General features: G+C 32.0%; 1 long non-coding RNA gene across 1 annotated transcript; it reads right to left on the minus strand.

The window, feature by feature from the left end:
• Nucleotides 1-6,246: 6,246 nt before the first annotated feature.
• LOC105451841 lies at nucleotides 6,247-10,293 on the minus strand. The gene is made up of 2 exons (XR_974636.1): nucleotides 10,128-10,293; nucleotides 6,247-6,740 (listed from the first exon to the last, which is right to left on the minus strand). It is a non-coding gene; the product is annotated as an uncharacterized LOC105451841 (long non-coding RNA).
• Nucleotides 10,294-22,052: the final 11,759 nt, after the last annotated feature.

Genomic DNA, 22,052 nt, shown 5'->3' on the forward strand with positions numbered 1-22,052 from the left:
ATTTCAAATATTTTTAATTCAGGACTATAACAAACATAGAAATGTTCGATAAATTGAGGTTTTTTTATCAAAGATCCAAGAATTATACATATCAAAAATTCAAACAAATTTTATTAGGGAGAACTACAAATATCAAAAATTCAAGTAAATTGACTGAAAACGGTTTTTTTTTCATATAAATATATTTCATATTATAATATTTCATAAATTGTGCAGTGACCTTTATGAAACTTATTCAATTTTATGTCATCTAAATTATATAAAATTTATTGTTAAAAACATTTATTGTTAAGTTATATTAAATATTATAATTTGATCGATATAAATATATAAATTAATAAAAGATTTAAATATAATGCATATATTACAGTTTTAACGTAATATTATTACAACGATACTTACTGACTGTCCGAAAAATCTGCACAGCTGGGCTGAGACTGAAGTCATTGCGAGCAGCGCAAAGCAAAGGAGCACGATCAGTTTTCCCATTTTGATTGATTACTTAAGGAATTCGTGTATGTAAAAATTTTGAGAAAGTCCGAAATACTCTTGAATTCTTTAGAAATGAAGCTTTCGTATCTTCACAGGTAGTCAGCTCAGTTCATAATGAATCATTTCGGCAATCGCTCAGCTTATATGCAGAACTTGTATGTGCACTCAGAAATATTCGTGGAAGTGGAACTTAAAGGGAGTGGCTTCCAGAAGAATGTATAAGATAAATCATTGTAAGGAGATTAAACATTCAAAATTAATAGTAAAAATACACGAAAATGAACATGCGATAAATTATTAGCGATATTTTGTAGTTTTTCAATGCAAACTAAAGAATAAAGGTACTTAAAGTATCAAAAAATGCTTTATCTTCAGAATGATTATTTTGAATGATTTCAGTGCCATCTATAGTTCGTTTTTTTCACAAATATATAGAGCTATAATCTCTTTAAATACGTAAGCACTTTGAGATTTTTTTATTCTACACTATTTATGCTTATTACTGATATTATTGTTTACCAATTGCGCAAATAAGAACCGGATTATATGAATAAACACATAGATATGATACGAATAAATCGAGGTGGAGAATGACCGATAAGTGCGAAAGAAGAAAGAAGCACAACTAATCCCCTCTTCTTTCTCTGTCTCTAATATATTGTACACAGAACAATCTTTTGTTATAGAGGGGAGAAGAAAGAAGACTTATTGTTAATTGTGTTGCGCTTCTTTCTTGCATGTGCCAGTTATCACTAAACCAGTGCCTGGCAAATATGTATTCTTATGGTATGCTTGATCTATCTATACTCTATGTAAATACAATACGTAAAGAAATATCTTCGTGCTCGTAGATTTTAACAAAGATGGAAAAATTATCCAGCGATAACAAAAGCCTTTCCTCGTGACAGCACCGCGGTGCATTCACTTCTTACTTCTTAATTTATACGTTTATTTGATATCACGACAATCAACTATGACATATTTACTGCAATATTACCGACACCACGAGAGATGGATTTCAGCATTTAAAATGTATTAGAGTTATATTTCTGTGAATTTTATAAACATTGAAATATGATTTGTACAATAAGTCAACAAATATCTTTTTATAATGCTTTTGCTAATAATAATACATTTAATTTCAATTAAAATGCTAGAATTCTAATAATAAATTGCGCTACGTAATGATTTCTCTCTTTGATTATACAGATGTTGTTTATGTTCCAGCTCGGAACAGCTGCTGTCTACACTGCAATACATCCAAAATTTCTTCATTTTTCCTACTATATTCATAACTATATATATATATATAACATCTCTTTATTGTAACTCTCATTGACTAAATATCAAGCAACATTTTGTTCTCCATTTGTGCTACCTTATTTTTTGTTTCTTAGCTCCGTTCCAATACTTTTCCTTATTTGCGACATTTTTTGTGTTTAAATTCTGAGCTTTGTTCTTCAAATACCCTAATTGATACCCGTTACCGCGATTTTCTATCCTTTAATTCCTTCTCATCACTCCTCTACTGTACCAAAATTCCGCGCTGTCTTTTCCTACGTGTTAGTAAAATACTACAACAAATTAAAATCCTCCTTCCATAAAATATTCTTCTCCCTTATAGTTTCTTTTTGCGCTGCAGCCTTTTACTTCATTGCATCGCCATCTTCCTCATACTCGCCATCTTCCTCAACTAATCGTTTTTTTCGTCATCTGCGTTTGTTATATTATTATAAATATTGAATTTTTCGCATTATATTATCGTGTCAACACCGAATCATATTAATCATATTATATAAGGTATTATATTACACTCTCATTAATCATACACTATGTGTTATATTCATTTTGTTTCATATACTATGCGCTATTTTCTTTTTGTTTCGGATAGACTGTAATAGCAGCAGTTTGCTGATATCTCATTCTTTGCGTGTACTCACTACTTTTTTAACATTTTATCTTACTTTTGTTCTTTTTCTATCTTCCTATGTATAGTTGTAATAATAAAGTATATTGTTACGGCGTTACGCTCGCGCTCACTATTGCACTCGCGCCTGCGACAAAGACGGTGACACTCGCGCGGAAAAGAACAACACACTCGTTTACAAAAGAACTGCAACGGTTTATTAACACTTAATACACCAAAGCGTAAATGTCAAACTTGCGTCAATTTCAGAGTCCCGTCGAACAACACGTTGCTAAGGGAGCAACTCTCTGTCCGCTTCCGCGGACGATTTCAGTCGGCGCAACTTATGCTTGGCAGACACCGCGAAGCACGGGCGTAACAGTATTATTATTCTTATTATTAATGATATTAGATGAATTTAATCTCTTAATTACACTGTGGAACACCAAATTGCATCACGAGTGTGAATATTCATTTCCAGCGCAAAGTTATTATTTCAACATTTGGCATCGATTTCGCGTATAATTTAGCAAAAATGTAATCATTGAAAAATGTAATCATTTTTCGTCAGCAGTGCCGTGGTTGTTACAGCGCATGCAAGAAAGTTAATTTGCACTTTCTTGATTTTTTATTGCATGAAAATGAAAAGACATAGTATCATTTGGTTTTTATTTTTTAATTTAATACGACAATTTGTTTTATGAGCTTAAGTACAATGGTACGTATGTACTTGATATCATTTTTTTATCTTCTTTTAAAAAGGTGATTTTGAACAGATTTTAGAAAGTTTACTATGTAACGTGCTCGTGTGTCATTTGGCCTGTCAAAACCCTTCTCTAAATTCATTTAATTGTCATTCCTCCCTGTAAAAGTAAATCTCTTCATATTTTCGGGCAATTATTCATCATGCCTTCTTCCTTGAAAGATAGATACAGCGATATCAGTCGTTTCACTTCAATAGAAGCATAAATTATATACCTAATGCACGCGCTATCTTGTCGATTTGAGAATTGTCGCGGGAGTAAGTAGAGCGTGCTCTCTTTCGCAGCACGCGCGATATCCATAAGAAAATATATAATTCTATATTGCAAATTGCGTATATTTTTTAAAAAGCTACTGAGTGTTTTTTTTAATCCAATCGATTTGTCTCATTAATCTCATTATTTTGTGTATAAAGTATTAAAGTACAATTAGCAAAAAATCAATAATTTATTAGATATTTCGTATTATGTTGAAATATATACGGCATGATAAAGTATTAAATATCTTTTAAAGTATTAATTTTTTGATAACTTTACTTTAACACCTTTATATGTAGAATAATTAGAAAAATCATATTATATTTAAAAACAATCATATCATTAAAAAAAAGTGACCTCCATGTGACCTTGAATAATTGATTTTTTTGAAAATTATTTTCACCACTATTTGTCTCCCTTCAGATTGTATAACTTTTATCAGAAACATTTTTTCGTATTTTTCATACTTTTTGAGATATTTTGATGCAAAAATTAAAATGTATATATAACTAAAGGTAACTTGTAAGTTCTCAAGCTTTGATAAAAAAAATAAGGACTTAGGTAACATCAAAACATATTTTTATAAAAAACAAAGAGAAATTCACAGACATGGTTCAATAATGTGATCAAATCAATTGTTGCTTTTTTCTGTTTAAAATGTGAAAAAAATGTTTTCCGAATACTAGGACAATTTTAACTACGATTTTTGGATTCAACAAGTAAACTTGAGTAACAAATCGTTTAAATATTGCTAAAATACATGAACTCCTTTAATAGATGCATCTAACAGTCATCAAAATTTATTTAAACAAAATTCAAAATTAATATTATATTTAAGATATTTTAACTTCAATATAAATAATTTAGACTTTATAATAACCTAACCATTAATATTAAAATGCACTTATTATTAAACTCGATTTAATAAATTTTTTAAAAACATGAAATTTTTAGATAAACGTTTATAATTTATATATTTTTTAAATACTATAGTTCTTTTTTTAATTTTTCGTCAAGAATTTATCAGAAAAATATAGAATTGATATTTTATCATGCTTTATATCTTAAAAGTTCTTCGTACTTTTGTAATTTTTGTCAATTCCAGATAAAAGCATTTGCATGTTTTATTGCTTAAAACTTCGTTATAATTGTTTTCTTGATAAGGCATACAATACAATATTCTCGTATTTCGTATATATATATTTTTTAAATTAGTCAACATTTGAATGGTTTATTTAAAATATTTATTTAAAATTATTCGATCAATATTATATTTTCTTAATTTGTTAGTTATGCTTCAATTGTAAATTATCCAATATAATACAGGACGTAATTGCATATAATATTATTGCATAAGATATTGCGTAAGTATAATTGTATATTTTCTAGTACACTGCTAACGTACAGTGATAACACAGTCATATATTGGATGGCGCTTACATGATACAAAGAAACATAGTAGACAAAAAAGTACCATATTTGATCACTCTAATTTAAAAAAAGAAATGGATTTTTATTATCTTCACGTGTTAAAATCTATATCATTTTGGAAACAAATTCTCTGGACCAACGAATCAATGATTTGAATGAAATATAGAAGAATGTTTGCATGAAGAAAGAAGAATAATCTTACTGTACAAATGTGTAAACCAACACTAGAATCAAGATGTTATAGTTTTGAAATGTATTTCGGCTTTTGGAGCAGGAAAAACTGTTATTTTAAATGACAAAGTTAATGCAACAGTATATTTAAATATACTTACGTTTAATCAGACATGCAGATTTTATATTAGCAAGATAATGCATCAATAATATATATAAAAAGCTAAAATTGCAACTAATATTTTTAAAAAAATATTAATGTCAGCGTCTTATAGGAATAGCCACCGCAAAGTCCAGACTTCACCAATTGAAAACACGTGGACAATATTGAAATTTAAAATTACAGAAAAGCAACCGAAGAATATTAAGAATTGAAGCATTTATAGATGAAGAGTGACAAAAATTTTCATTAAATGAGTGTAAGAAATATTTATTATCTATTCCAGACATTCTTTTAAAAATGTCATTACGTAACGATTACCACTTATACAAATATTTACTTACTTTACATAACGTATATAACGAAGTAGTTTACGGATTTATAATTTGTTCCATGAATATCTCTACTGTTAATTAAAATGTAATTGATTATTTTATTTAATATGTCATCTTTGTTAATAGAAATAAACATATTATTTCATAATGTTTAATTATTGTTTTACCATATACTTGAATTTTTGTTTCTAAATCGGCTCTTCATTTATTTTTGTTACATACTGTACACATTAGTGTATTATTATACGCACTAATTTACTGATTGTATTTTTATTGCAAAGTAAATGCAATGAAGGAACAAAGCTCTTCATTTTTACTCGTATCTTTACAAAAGTATAACCTAATGCAAATCTATAATTTTAGTTTTAAATCAGAAATAGGTAATTTGAGTTATATTATGTTTCCTCAAAGTGGGGGTAAGGCCGGAATCTACCTCGTTTATGTATTCACTTAAATATGCAAAAATGTAAATAATGTGATATTTATTCACTAGAATAAATATCGCATTATTTACATTTTTACACTAGTAAAGATGAAGTGTGTAATCGAAAGTTGATATAAACGTACAGCGGTAACTTGCGAGAATTAGGCAGTCGATCCTGAGCTGTAAATGAATTGATGAATGAATTTGTATTACCGAAATAAAGTGATTATTCCATATGTACCGACATCCTCCTTCCCGAATATTTTACACTGGATAAAATTCAAATTATGGAATTGAACACATTTTTATATTTTTTTTATCTTATTTTATTTATTAACAACTTCTTAAATGACAATCGTCGGCCTTTTAATTGTTCCTAAAGACAATTCTTGACAATATAGAGGAGTCAAGGTTAAGATTATTGGAACTTTTTCTCTAATATAAAGATTTGTACATACACAAAATTATTAAGCTTTAATATTAAATATTTTGGAAACTGTGTTGTTCTGTGTCAAGAGATCATCTGATTGTTAAAGCAAAATAAATCAAGAATAAACTTTTTATAACATAATATTGTATATCAAAGTTTGAATTGTGTAAGTTTTTCTATAGAAGAATCAAGCTAAAATTTATAAATTATGCGGCAGGTTCTTCTGATCTACTTTCATCTCTCAAGTCTGCTAGATTATTTTAATGTTTCTTCCATTCTTATAGTTTATTTATACAGGCAAAAACCAAATACGCATCTCAGAGTATGAAAAGGTGGTATTGTAGAATTACAACAGGGAAGGGTACCGTTGCACTGAAAAAAATTACGCGAAATTATAGCCTTGCACGATGTTTTTCATAACATATAACTTAATTATTTAACTTATTAACGTACTTTTTCAATCCATATTGACATATTTACATATTTATAAAAAAAATTGTCTATTATGATTTATATTCAAATCTTGTTATATTTTTATTACTTAAAATATTTAAATTGTAATATTTTATACGAAAATTAAAATATTCACAAATGAATGAGGAAAAAGTAAAAGGTATTTTTGTATCACATTTTCTTCACTACTTAAAATTCACTACTTAAAATATCACATTTTGAATATTTTAAGTAGTGAAAATATAACAAGATTTGAATGTAAATCATAATAGACAATTATTTTTACAAATATGTAAACTGAATAACTCGGAGTACAGAGATGTAAGAACAGATTTAATATACAAATAAAAAATTTTAACTGCAGGCTCGTATTTTAGAATAAAATAGAAATTAGAGGCCAAACTAAATGAGCAAACACAAATGTAATATAATTATATAATTTTATTTTTATAAGGTAATTATAAGGTAAAATTAAAGAGCGAAATATTTCGGATTATACTTTACTATTCTTTAGTCGCCAATATAAATCTTCAAATTATAATTAATACATTAATCCTAGTCGGCGAACACGCAACATTTTCTTTCCGTTGTGAGTCACAGTGTTCAAGTCACTCAAAACTAAGATTGTTGTCCGAAATCATTGTTATTCATCTTTTCTCTTGATCCTTGGCAGTTAGATTCAATTACTGACAGGTCGGTCAATTACTGACAACTACGAAGTCCTCTTTCGTCAACGCCCCACCGGCAATTGGAGAGATCCCCCTTGTTAACATCTTTTAACAATGTCAATAATCGACAACAATCAACACAAACGATAGTATTGATAGTTTAGTAGACCGTGCTACATTATTGTCACACCAAAAGTTTCACCAAAAAAATTTGGAATTAGTATTAATATTTTATTGGAAAAAATTACATTGGAAAAGGGTTATCTTTTGAAATCCATTTTCTAAAAAGAATACGAAATTAAAGAAGTTATCCAATTTCAAATTAAACACTAAAAACAGAATCAATAGAGACAGAGAAAATACATCTCTTCAGATACATCAGAAAATGCAAGAAACATTTTTGGTCTTTCCATACATAAAAAAAACGCAAAAATGGTAAAATCAGCAATAAATGCATCTGAATATATAGCGAATTATAGATGTTTGAACAAACTCAGCAGGTTTATTAAGACACACAAAGATAGAAATAACTTGACAGAGAGCAATAATGTAATTTATAAAATAAATTATAAGGATTGCCACAGATCATATGTTGGTCAAACAAAAAACGATTGAAAACCAGAATAAAAGAACAGATATACAACTCCAGATTAGATTCTTCAAAGTACTCGGTAACATATATATACGTCGAAGTTAAACCATACATTCGATTGAGAAAACAGTACAATACTAGATATTAAAACTAATTATTTTAAAAGACTGATATCAGAAATGATATACATAAAAGAACAAGAAAATGGAATAAATTTAAACACAGATACAGAATTGTTGGACAGTTGTTACTTTGATATTCTTGCAGAAATGTAATTGAAATTTAAGACAATGAGTTTTGGAAAAAATCAATCCGTTGAAAGAATTGATACTATCGATTATTGTCGAACATTGTTAAAAGACATTGACCAAGGGGGATCTCGCCAGTTGCCGACGGAAGGTTGACCAAAGATCTTGCGGTTGACTCATTAGTAATCAAATTTAATTGCCAAGGTTTCAAGGAAAAAGGTGAATAACGATGATTTCGAACAACAATCTTGATTTTAGCGTCTTGGACACCCTGACTCACGTCAAAAGGGAAAGGTTGCGTGCTCTCCGACTAGAATTAATGTAATTAATTAAAATTTAAAAATTTGTATTGATGGCTGAAGAAAACTTACAATTAGTAAAGTCGAAACGCTTCCGCTTTAATTATCGAATAAAATTATACAGTTATATTACAATGTCTGTGTTTACAAGTTTATTGGCTTTATTTCCCCTAATTTCCTAATTTTCATTTTAACATACCAGATTAACACAAAAATATACATGTAAATATATAAAATATAAATAACGATCTAGTAGATTAAATGTCACTACCTTTCTTACTGGTTATACTTTCAAAAATTTATGTAACTTATCAATTTTATGTCTTTTAAATTAGAATTTATTATTAAAAGCATATACTATTAAGTTATATTAAATAATTTAATCGATATAAATATATATGTATATAAATTAATGTAAGATTTGAATGTGCATGTATTATATGTATATTACAGTTTTAATGTAATATTGTTAAAACGATACTTACTGACTCAAAAAAGAGGCAGATATAGATATATGTATAAATTATTAGGTGAAACTTAGTTTTTGCTCACAAGTATAGATAACTTTAGCTGAAAAAGTAACGAGCTTTAGCAGCTAAAGTTGGTTGTCTTTTGAAAGTTAGACATCTATCAATAAAATTCAGTGCGCAAAGGTTCATTGCTGTGAAAGCAATGATATTTTTAAATCGATTTAAAGTAAATGGTGATAAGTGATTTTTTCGATATGTATACTTCTTTACTACTTTGATTTAAAGAAAACTGCAGTGCACTAAAATGCATTGATTGCTTTCTGAAACTTATGGTAAATAAGCTTCATCAGAAAAAACATATAGAGACTGATTTAAACAATTCAAAAGTGGTGATTTCAATGTAAAAGACAAAGAATGTTTAGGGTAGCCAAAAAAAGTTTGAGGATGCTTAATTGCAAGCATTATTAATGAAAATCTAATTCAAACACTCAAAGAATTGTCAAGTGTTAAATGTTACTTGTACTCTTATGGCTGTTTCTAAATGTTTACACAGCCAGTAATCGACGGAAAGTGATTCTTTTACAACGCGCGACCACATGCTGTAAGAACTGTGAAAGAAATGTTGTTACAATTGTTTTGAATAGGAAGTTCTCCTACACTCAATCTATTCTCTAGACTTGACTCCATCGAATTACCATCTTTTCCGATCGGTGCAACATGCGCTCGCTGATACACACTCTTCTATAATAATTACGAACAAGTCAGAAAATGGGTGAATAAATGGCTTGTTTTAAAAGTTCATTCGTATCGTCGCGGAATCTAACTTTTGCCAGAAAGATGAGAAAACGTAGTAGAAAACAAAGGAAAATATTTTGACTATAGCATTAATTCATATTTTTGTTGAAACAAATGCGTTTTTTAAGAAAAAAAATGGCAGAAACTAAGTTTATCTCCTAATAATATAAAAAGTTGAATATGCACATATTACATACTACAGTTTCAACATAATATCATTAAAACGATACTTACTTCCCTAATGAAACTAGAGCAGTTCGTTATCTGGGCCGAGACTGAAATCATTGCGAGGAGCACCAAGCAGAAGGCCACGATCAGTTGTCTCATTTTAATTGATTATTTAAGAAATTCGTGTGTGTAGAAATAATATATGTAGAAATGTTGAGAAAGAAAAATACTCTTGAACTCTAAAGAGGAAACTGTCGGATCTTCTTATATAGTCACATATAGCTCATTAATTTTAAGTGAGTCATTTCGACAATTGCTCAACTTATATACTGAACATGTATGTGCACTTAAAAATGCAGAACAATAATTTCTTTAAACACGTGAGCGTGCACTTTTTTATCTATTTTACGCTATTTATGCTTATCACTGATATTATTATTGTTTAGCAATTGTGCAAAAGAGAAATGAATTGTAGGGATAAACACATAGACATATAGTATAAATAAATCTAACACGAAACCTGATCGACACGTGTGAGAGAAGAGAGAAACGTAATTAATTCTCTCTCTCTCTCTCTCTCTCTCTCTCTCTCTCTCTCTCTCTCTCTCTCTCTCTCTCTCTCATATAGCGCTTTTGTTAAAAGGAGAATAGAAACTTATTATTATTTTAATTGTATACGTTTCTCTCTCGCACGCTGTTATCACTAAACTAGTGTCTGGCACATGGTATGCTTGATCTACTACATGGACTGTCCTAAAAGTACTTAATGAGACTGTTTTTGGTGACCTAATCAAAATCGGATGGTGAATCTATTGAATGGGGCCTTTGGTACAGAATGTTAGGTATACAGTCTGACCTTCCTCAGTTGCCTCCGAGCCTTTCTAGCAGTCGATATCGTCATCAAAGTGCGTGGTAATTTTTGTGTCTTGTCATGTTGTGTGGGCGAAAATGCAACACAGTCTTCAGCAGTGTTACGCGATGTAATTCTGAAGACAAAACAGCGTTCTCATAAGCTGTTCTTAACATTTGCAACGTTTTGGAACCAGATTTTCCCAGTTTCACGCAGAATTTGATGGCTGCGATCGAACTGTGCTGAATTTTCGCCCGTGACAAAAGTTACAGCGCACCTTGCTGATGGTATCCCCGTTCAATAGATTCACTCTCCGACAATTCTGATTAGGCCGCCAAAAATAGTCTCATTACATTTGGGATAGGCCATGTATACTATGTAAATAATTTACGTAAAGATTTTTGTGCTCATATGTCATTTGGCCTGTCAAAACCGTTCTCTAAATTCATTCAATTATCGTTCCTCCCTGTAAAAAAAATCTCTCCGTATTTTCGGACAATTGCCCATCATAATAGTTATCAGTCTTCTTCCTTAAAAGGTAAATACAGCGATATCTATACCCGTCGTCTCGCTTCAATCTTTAGAAGCATAAATTATACTTAATGCGCGCGCTATCGCATCGGTTTGAGAACTGTCGGGAGCAAGTAGAGCGTGCCTCTCCCAGCGCGCGCCGGCATCCATACCTTCGTATTGCTCCGGAGTGGGCTATCTCAAAGGCAACATCTCCACGCTAGTCACGGGAAATGACTCTCGCAATCTTTCCGCTGAATGCCGGTTGGCAGCCGGCGCGGGGCCGCGCGGACCTACGGCGGATATTAAATGAAAACATCGGGACGGCCTCTCTTTTCGCTTCTTCGGATTCACCTAATATTTGCACAGATAGATATCGCAAAGGAGCTGTCTGCGGCTCCGAATCAGCTCTTCTTTTTCCTTCTTCCACCTTCTCGAGAGACCGCGCACACGCCTTCGCCGCACAGAGACGGATCTTCGTGGAAGCTGAACGAAACTTAAGCTATCAGTCCTCAACTGAAAGATTGCGTAGTATAATTTTTCATTTAGAAACCACTATTATTATATTTTAAATTTGCATGTCGCATAGAATAAGAGAAGCGATATTAGAAGGATGTTAGAGGGATCTTTGAATATGTTACTCATGATTTCGAAAACGCGACATCCATCCCTGTTCTACTATCGATTGCGGTGTCTTGGAAAACGGGAAAAAAACGCGGAGACGTCGCGGCACGCGAACGCACGATGGAGATCCAGCGAAATCGCATGAGACCCCGAGAGAGGAGAGATACGCTTTGAAATAATCTCGCCATTTCGCTGTCTCCGTGAGACCAAACGATACCGACCCTCCCTTCGTCCACCAGCTCAGATAGAGAAAGAGAGATGAGTAGATTTTATCGCTATCAATTTACAATACGACCCGCGCACCACGCACGCGCGCGCACGCCGCACTTTACGATCCTGCTTTTCCGCGAGAGCAGGACCAAACAGAGAGATCTTATCTAGTCACTTCCCGATTATTCCCTCGGCTAGAGAGGCCCTTTACTAATTCACACGATTTTACGGGGCCCATTGTCCGCTCGGACGACGCGACGGCGCGGGCGGCGCGGCGAGGCTTACCGTGGATGCTGCATCCGATATCCTCTTGGCCTATCAAACCTATATCCTTCCTCTCGCTCCCTTCGAGTCCCTTTGGAGGCCGCGTGACGATGATAGACTTCCGAATCCCGAAGCAATCAGACTTAACTCTGATCTCCAAACTCTCATTAGTCCATACGGTTCAACGGCCTCCTTTGCTGTTTCCGTGCGAATCAAGATTACAGACGAATCTGGGGAACAGTTCTGAGCGCTTTTCTTCGATAGTTACGGAATTTGTGACAATGATATTAAAACGAAACTTTCATCTTGACATAAAATATGCAGTATTCTCTCTCTCTTTTCATAGATAATCGTGAATTATTTCAATTAAAATAAATTTATCATTGCGAAAACGCTCCTCAAGATTGATATAAAAACATCTGAATGAGAGAACTCCTCGAATGCATCGAAGCTAATTTTTTTTCAGAGTCACAAATGTCCATTATAAACTACTGAAAGTTTAAGCCATGGAATACAATAAGAAAAAAAAACCGTTTTTGCATTAAATTTTTACTTCGGTTTTTGAATGTGCTTTGCTTTAAATCTCCGAGCGTGAAAAATTGCTCGAAAGTCGTACAAATCTGATGTAATTTAAATCCTACTAGATGGAGATAATCGGATTTCTCCAATAAGCTCGCTATCATCTCTCGTGTCTTGTTTCCTCTGTCTCGAATTTTTATGATATATATTGTGGATTATATGGATTTTACATTATTTATACATATCCTGCGCGGATAGATGTATCATAAAAGAAGTGAATACATGTACGATTATACATGTACAAATGTGCTGCATTTGCTGACCGTTGCATTTAATTAACGTGATAATTGGCTGATAGAAATAATGAAAATGGGTAACTTGTTGATATTACAATCTCAGTAAAGCATATACTCTGCTCGTAATAAATTAATGCAACTTATTAATGGTACTAATTGGTCAACTCAATTTGTACGTTTCACAGTTCTTCGTGTAACATATGTAGTTTTATTATCAGCAGACATATTGCAGTGTTGATTAGTTTGCTAGATTCACATTGTTTTACTGTGACTCCGCTTGTTTTACACTGTACTACTCCTTTTGCTTCTTGCGATATTGTACGTAAATACAACCGCGGTTCGTGACGAACGTATACACGTGGTGAACGAAGCCAGCATAACCGCACAAGATGCATTGCTGTCGCAGATTTCGGAAAGTTTCTGGATCGATTCGAGGGACGACGACCTTTAAATCTCGCACGCAGTCAGCAAGCATTACGAAGAACGGCACGTTGAACTATATTTTCGGCTGCTCCTGTTTGATACTTGCCTATTCTATCTTTTTTACTTTTTTTATATATAAAAAAGTCATTATAGTTACTATTAATACCTTTTCTTAAAATTTATGGCTACAACTTTATCTCAATTCCAGTTCATCGGATTCTTCTTCTCATTTTTTCTTCTTGTCACTTTGAAAGATACTTAAGTTTTTCGGTAGTTATGTTTATAAGAGAAATATGTACAGGAATTCATTCCATTACTATGTCTGGTATTATTGTAGTAAATATAATAATAACAACAAAAGTTCAATTTTATTAGCTATTTATATCGAAGAGACATTATTATAGTATATGAGAGGTTTCAGCTTTCTGAGCACTTTGAAATCCGAAAGCTTTCGTATCGAATGTGATTACAGCTATACAAAGCTCACGAGTTATATACACAAGGCAACCTTCTCCCTCTATTATCTCGTCGACTTTGTTGTTTCGAATTTTTCATGAGCTTTTTTTGCTTCGCGCTTTTCTTACAATTCGCTTTATTTTCTACGTTCTCGAAGCTCAATGCCGGAGACGTCGGTTGATCTCGTGAATGATGCGGAATTGTCGTTGTCGTCAGTGTCGAAGTTACGGTTCAAAGTAAGGAACGAATCTCTATTAAAGGTTGTTGCGCCTCGCTGCGAGGCTCCGACTCTCATATTCCGCCCTGTCGCGTTTCAGCACTTTATTCTCGTCCTCCAATCTCGCCATCTCCTCCTTCGCCAACAGCACCGTGCTGTCAGTCCTTCTCGCTCACCGTTTTAATCTTTTTAGTCTTCCTCCTCTTTTCTTCCACAGACATTTCCAACGCGCGACGACTGATTTCGCAGGGAAAAAAATTTACATGGTTTATTTGATACATTATATCGACGGTTCTTCGCGCTACGTGGTTCGTGTCGTTATCACGATCTACTGAAGGTTAAAAAAAAGTGACAAAACGGAACGTTTGAATAATCGACGAATATTCAGCCGTTCTATATTTACACTGGTTAATACAATTTTTTGGGCAAACAAAGATCAGTTTTCTGTTATAAGGACTGGATTGTCTGATTTAATTATGAAATCGTGTCTCTCAGTTTTCTTCTTAAAATATATATTTATTTATAAATATTTATAAATATTTATTTATAAATATACTAATAATATATTTATTTATAAATATTCTCGAAATAATGTTATTTACAATTGAATTGTAAATACGAGACATAATTTCACTTTTTCCTTAAAGAAAAGAAAATCTCTATTTCAAGCAGAAACTCCGATTCAACAAAAGATTTCTTTTACCTAGAATTTTTTGCTTAAATAGAATATTTTTTGCATACTTTCGCTTTTATTTTGGCACAGTGCTATAATTATACATATTATTATTTATTAATATTGATCAAGTTGTACATATATATACACATATATACAAAATATTTCCGAATTAAACCGCCAAACTTAAAATATGAATTTAGGATCTCAAAATGAACAAAATTTTTCTTTGGAAGTTTGCTCGCAAACGTTTCGTTTAAGAGATTTTAATTTCTTAAGTTACAGAACTAGGAATGAATAATGTTGAAATGTTGATTTTGTGTAAAAAGTGTATGAAGTGTCCATTAATATATGATTTTCATTATTAAAAAAAATCATTAAAACGGAGGACAATGCAAGCGTGCAAAGAAATTACAGACGGACAATGTCAGTCAGCCACTCGCTCTCTCAGTGATAGGTGCAATATGCTTAATTGTCTCAAAGCTGGAGGCTGTATATCATTTTGAACAACATAATTTAATAATTATATTTTAATTTTATTGTAAAATAATAAAAAGAATAAATCTAGATTATTTCGATATTGTTCATTTCTATAATTCTGTAACTTAAGAAGTCAATAACTCTTAAACGAAATGTATCCTAGCAAATTTTCCACAGAAAAATTTTGTTTGTTTTGAGGTCCTAAATTTATATTTTAAGTTTGACGGTTTACTTCGAAACCCTGTACGTATATAAATATTCTAAAATGAGAAATGAAATTGCTTTACAAAATTACAAAAATAGCTTTGTATTACTTTATATTTATATTAACGTATACGAGTTTTTACGATGTTACATTTTTGTAATTTTGTTAAACAATCTTTATTTCTCATTTTAGAAAGAGAAGCGCTTACAAAACTTATCTCTACATTGCACATAGCTATTCAAAGTATTGATCGCGCTAATCAAATGTACAAATTGTTTTCTGCAAACGACAATTGAAACTCGCAGTGCGTGCGCATATCACGAGGGTAAATTTATTGAATTCCTGGACGGCGCCCTCGCGTCCAATTTCAACCCTTTGCGTCGACGCTACGAGAGGCGGTACGTCTTATCGCATTCACATGAGAACGCATCCTCACGTTTGCAACACATGTTGGTGGTGCCGACGAAGACACTAAAGCGCGCTATGCGTATACGCACGCACACACATCGCCCACACGTCGTCCGGCCGAATTTATTTAACCCAATTAAGGAACCCCGCCGGCAATCTTTTGAGCGACTGCTCGGTCGATTGAAAGTTACACGTGTTTTTGTCAGTTCTCATTTAACACATACCGGGTGTGTAACCGGATACGAAACCATCCGAAGGACACGGAGGCAATGGCAGGCAGCGCCGATCTGGAAAGGCTGCACACGCTGTATGGAGAGAAGAGGCCTTATACGTGTCGAAGGCCAGCGATTCCGTGTCGATTACGAAGAATCGAGAGAACCGATACGACGACAGGACCGTCTCGCGATGACGTACGACCGGCGTATTTCATACGTTGCTTCGTCGAATTTCCCGACTTTATACGTAGAAATATGTGTAACTTTATGCTCAATAAATTATGCTATATTTATACATTATATTTATACATTATGTTATACGTAAGACGTAAATAATTGTAGCGTCATACGATTTGTAAAAAATTGCTTTAATTTTTTCTTGGCTACATATTTTCGTGTTTTTAGAACAAGTTTTAAATAAATAAATAAATATACGTATATACACAATATCAGGGTTGGGTAGTGCCTAGTTAAAAAGATAAAAGTTGAGTTAAAAAGTTCAATAATTTTAACTTAACTTAGTTACATTTTAGGCTTTTAACTTTTAACTTAATTTAGTTACATTTTATTGGTAACTATTAATTTTTTATTTAACTTTCTTGAAGTTACATTTTTAGTGCTTCTTGTAAACCCAAAATAAAATACATTAGTGTCTTTAAACTCAAATTTGAGGACACACATCAAAGCAATTGTAATAATTTAATAAATATAGTCTGGCCGCGGGAAGGAATCACTGTTCGCGGATCTTCTGTGCATTAAATCACGTTGGAAGAAGTCCTTCGAAATCGACCCTCTTTCCGCGGCTCGACGGAAATAAGTATAACAAATATATACTTTATTTAGAAACTTTATGCAGAAATCCTAAAATTATAAAATGAAAAAATTTAACTTTAAATTTTCAATTACTTATTTTTATTAACTTAACTTTTAACTCAATTAATTTTATTATGGACTAACTTGTATCTTAACTAGTTGTAAGTTAAATTTTTAGACTGTTGACTTTAACTTAACTTAGTTAAAAAAAATATATTAACTTACCCAACCCTGCACAATATACATATAAATTAAATGTTTAGGCGATTCTAAAATTATTTTCTATAGTTTAGGGAAAAGTAGTTTTAAAATTAAGTAATTTTGAATTAATTAATTAGTAATTAATTAATTTTTAAAACGTTTAAAAATTAGATGAGAGTAACGTAGAATTTCCAATTTTCCTTTTATACCAGGCTAAATATAACAGAAAATTAGAAAGAGCAATAAGAGAAAGGTAACGACTGCAATAACAGTTATTACTTAATTACTATGTCCTATGTACATCTGGCTGAGTTTCTAATAAGATCTTTTGGTAAGGCCGATATTGTCATCTACGCTGGCTTAGCCCATTTTCCTAATGAAACAACTTTCCCGATGCAATTAACTCGCCGTTGCACAAATGTACTAGGCTACCTTATGGGTTTCTCATTTCGGAGCAATGAGATCAAGAATCATGGCATTGTCGCATGTAGCCACATATATGCGTATCTACACAGTGTTGTGTAAAAAAAGAGATGTTTCCTTTGTGTGTAATAAAGAATTAATATCACAATTTTATTAGATGAGCAAAAGCTACGATAAAAAATTTTTTTGCACTATAACATCATTCAATTCTTACTTTAATTTTTTGTATAATATAAGGCCTGTTCTTTTTAACTGAATTTCTTGCACGATTCATATTTCCTCTTTTTCTTTCCACCAAGTGCACTTTTGGTTAAAATATCTCACAATTAGAAATCAAAATTATAATAAAAAAATCTAATACAATTTTATTATGTAATATTAATGCAAGTTTTCGATTGCGACCGATTAAAATCAGTATACTCAATCTTGAGATCTCGAGATCTCTCATACGAAAAGGAATACTTCCTTACAATATTACTAAAATTACGCAATTTTAAGTGTACACTGCACATGTGTCTACTTCTGATTATGTAAATAAAACAGATCAAGATAGTTAGAATGAGAAAATGCAGCAATATAATCAGAAAATATATGTAATAAAGTTGATTAAGACCAACAAAGAAAGCAATATTCTTTAATTTCAACAAAAAAAATGAAATCCTAATAAAAAAAAACCTTACGAAATTATAAAAGATTTGTCAAGTACATAAATGTAAAAACTTTATTTATTCAAAAATTAACTAAACAAAAATAAATATGAAATATAATTAGCCAAGTATATTACCAAAAAATCAGATCTAGCATATGTTGTCATAAAACGGGCATAAAGTGATTAAAATGACTAACGAAATCATAGTGAAATAAAAACTTGGTGTACCCGAGTTGTAATTGCATTTCAAAATGATACATTTAAGAAAATGTTAAATGTGCGTATGATTGTTAATAACAATTATTATAATATTTAATAGAACCATTCCAGGTTTATCTCTTCAGATTCAAGAATAATATAATGTCGATTATCAATAATTTGTCATCAATAATTTACCTCTTCTACGTGATATCGTCTATCGACATTAAAACTCTTCTCTATGTGGCAAAAAAAGATAAATATACACTTAATACATTTGTAATACTGCATTAAATTATACACAATAAATATGAATTAACATCGAAATTTGCACAAAATCGGCGAATTGCAAAGTATTAATGAAAGCCGAATAATTAATTTTTTTTTATAATTTTTTGCAAATAATTCTGTTTTACAATTCGGTCTTTTATTTTTTAAAACCTTGGCCGTTATCATTTTTACAATAATTATCAATAATTTTCTGATACTATTGACTTTTTATCATCGGTGACACGTGCCACGGTTACATCATGCCACTTCTAACCATGCTTACTCACCACATGCACAATAATTAATTTCTCTTTAAAATTTTTTGCAAATAATTTTAACTGTTTTACAATTCGGTCTTTTATTTCCTAAAACCTTGGCCGTTATCATTTTTACAATAATTATCAATAATTTTCTGATACTATTGACTTTTTATCATCGGTGACACATGCCACGGTTACATCATTCCACTTCTAATCATGCTTACTCACCACATTGCAATAATATTATTGCAGTTACCTTACTCTTATTACAACTATAACATAAATGCTCTCAAAACATTTTCAAGTAAACCGACAGTAACGGAAGATTTCTAAACACAAAGATGATGTATAATACGTGTAATGGTGAAAATACTTTATTTTACAAGATAGGATTTTACAAAATAAATTAAATATTATGTTCTACACAAGAAATCCGTTATTTTTATTTGCACGCAGTATAATAAAAGAATGTATATTTAAGAATGTATTATATATTTTCAAATAGCAATTAAAATAAACTTTTATTAGAAAAATTTCATTTAATTTATTCTGCGCCTCTACAGCACTACATGTATATACATATGAAAGAAACATGTTTATGCATGTCTAATATTGTGTGTCTATTAATAATATCAAATTGTTCAAAGCAATCGAATAACGTTTTCCATGAACAATATATATTTGTTTTGAGATTTGCGTAGACAAATTCAGACAACTGCCGTAAAGATAACTGCTTTTCACTGTGAATCCACGATAGAGGAAGCCAATTACTATCTGCACCGCATTTGGCATAGTACGAATGGACTCCCGTCGAGTACGAGTTGCGTCTATTCCGTATCAGGTGGAAGCCAATTGTGCAAACCGGGCGAACCCAGTCCCGTATTCCTGGCAACTCGGCGCGGCGCTAAATTATTATAATGCCCATCGGACAAAGCGCACTGTCTCGTTTGAAATTCTATGCTAATGAATTAGGGGATCGAACTCGATCGAACATGCGCTTTCGCGTGAATGCGTCGTCGGATATATTATCAGCTCAGGTTCTTAGATTACTTGTACGCCGAACTGAAGCCACGCTTGATCAAAATGGTAACGGCGACTCATCATAAGCTTCATTCAATAAACTAAAAATAAAAAGAATAAAAATTATATAGAAGTATTGACGGCTATTGTAGCTTGATTAATTCGTCACTGATTTATATGTATTTCACTCTGCAATACAAAACGAAAATCTCTTCCAATCGTACATTGAGGTATAATTTAAAAATCTCATTGGCAGAAAACACAATGTGTTGATCGCGCAGTTGCATATGCCAGCCGCCTGGAATTAATTAAAAAACGTCCGATAATCGTAACGCGGCCATTAATAACATTATTAAAACTTCATAGCTTCGTTGAGATCGCGCGCGGATTAAATAATTTACAAAAATATCGGCGAGATGTATGTACTGCATTACACCACGCGGCATACGGTTATATCGTACGCAAGTATTATGCGTTTAATTATTTCTAGCATTGTAACGTTTGCGGTCCGGTGTAATCGAAACTGTATATTTCGCGTAATATTATGGGATAATCATCGGTTCCGCCCACCGAGCAGAAATATTAAACGCAATTAAACGCTTCCCTTTGGCGAACACGCGTCGCATGCGAGAATGCAAAATTCGCCTAATTCACCGTGGATCACGGGGGGATGCGGCTGGAAATGAGATCAAACCTTTCGCGAATGATTTAGGAACGTATATCGAATTTCGTGAGTCTGCAAAGTGACGAGAAAATATAGATTCACTTATTACCACGATATCGAATCTCAATGAAGTAAAATTTGTGTCAATATTTTTGTTCACATCAAGCATTGAAAGCATTAAATCTATCCTTAATCTTGAAACGATTACTCAACTCATATAATGAAACTCATATAGTGATACTCAGATATGAGTGTCGTTTGAAGCTCTGAATTGAGCTGTGAGATTTGCGGATATGCCATAAACTTAACATCATCCCTAGACAGAGATCCGATACAGCTATATCTTAGCTCCGCCGCTTGACTCGTCAATTATAATAAGGCACGTAATGAATGGGCGCCTTCACGATCCGCAATAGGAGAAAAAAAAAACGACGAGGAAAGGGAAAAGCTGATTTCCTTTGGCGCATCGACCGCGTCAACGAGCGCTAAACACGCTCGACTTAACGCGAGACGGAGTAATGAGCGGCGAGACGGGATAGAAGTACATACACGCAGAAGGGCCGTCACTTACGTACCTATATCTCCGTATCTCGCTGCGACAAACCGTATAATATGACTCGCATTATACGAGCGACGCAGATCCGGGCGCGGAGAGCTACGCGAAACTTTGCCCAGAGTTGTTCGTAACACGCGTATCCTTAATCTTTTGCGTGGTAGATCTCTAAAATCCTGTCTTCTGAAATCCTGTTTTGTGAAAAGAGACATAATATTATAGTAATGAATATACATCGTGAAACAATGAAAATCCATTGCCAATCAAACTTACAAGAAATAATAAAGCAAGCAGCATTTTATTAATTTATAAATTATGTTGATATTTAATTTTACCACTTTACTTTATTCTTTGACTGTATAATATATTATAATATATTATAATATATTATTTTACTGTATATTATTTATATAGTCAAAGATTTTATTGACGCCTCAAATATTTACATTATTTTTAAACATTTTTATATTATTATAAGATAAAGTATGAAGATTTATTATATAAAAAAGAAACTATTTAAAAAAAGTTTGAATGTTTGAAGCATTTAAATGTTTTAATTATTGCCTTCATATATGATTCGAATTATTCGA

The sequence above is a fragment of the Wasmannia auropunctata genome, unplaced genomic scaffold, assembly GCF_000956235.1.
Source record: "Wasmannia auropunctata unplaced genomic scaffold, wasmannia.A_1.0 LD336043.1, whole genome shotgun sequence".
Taxonomy (NCBI): Eukaryota; Metazoa; Arthropoda; class Insecta; order Hymenoptera; family Formicidae; genus Wasmannia; species Wasmannia auropunctata.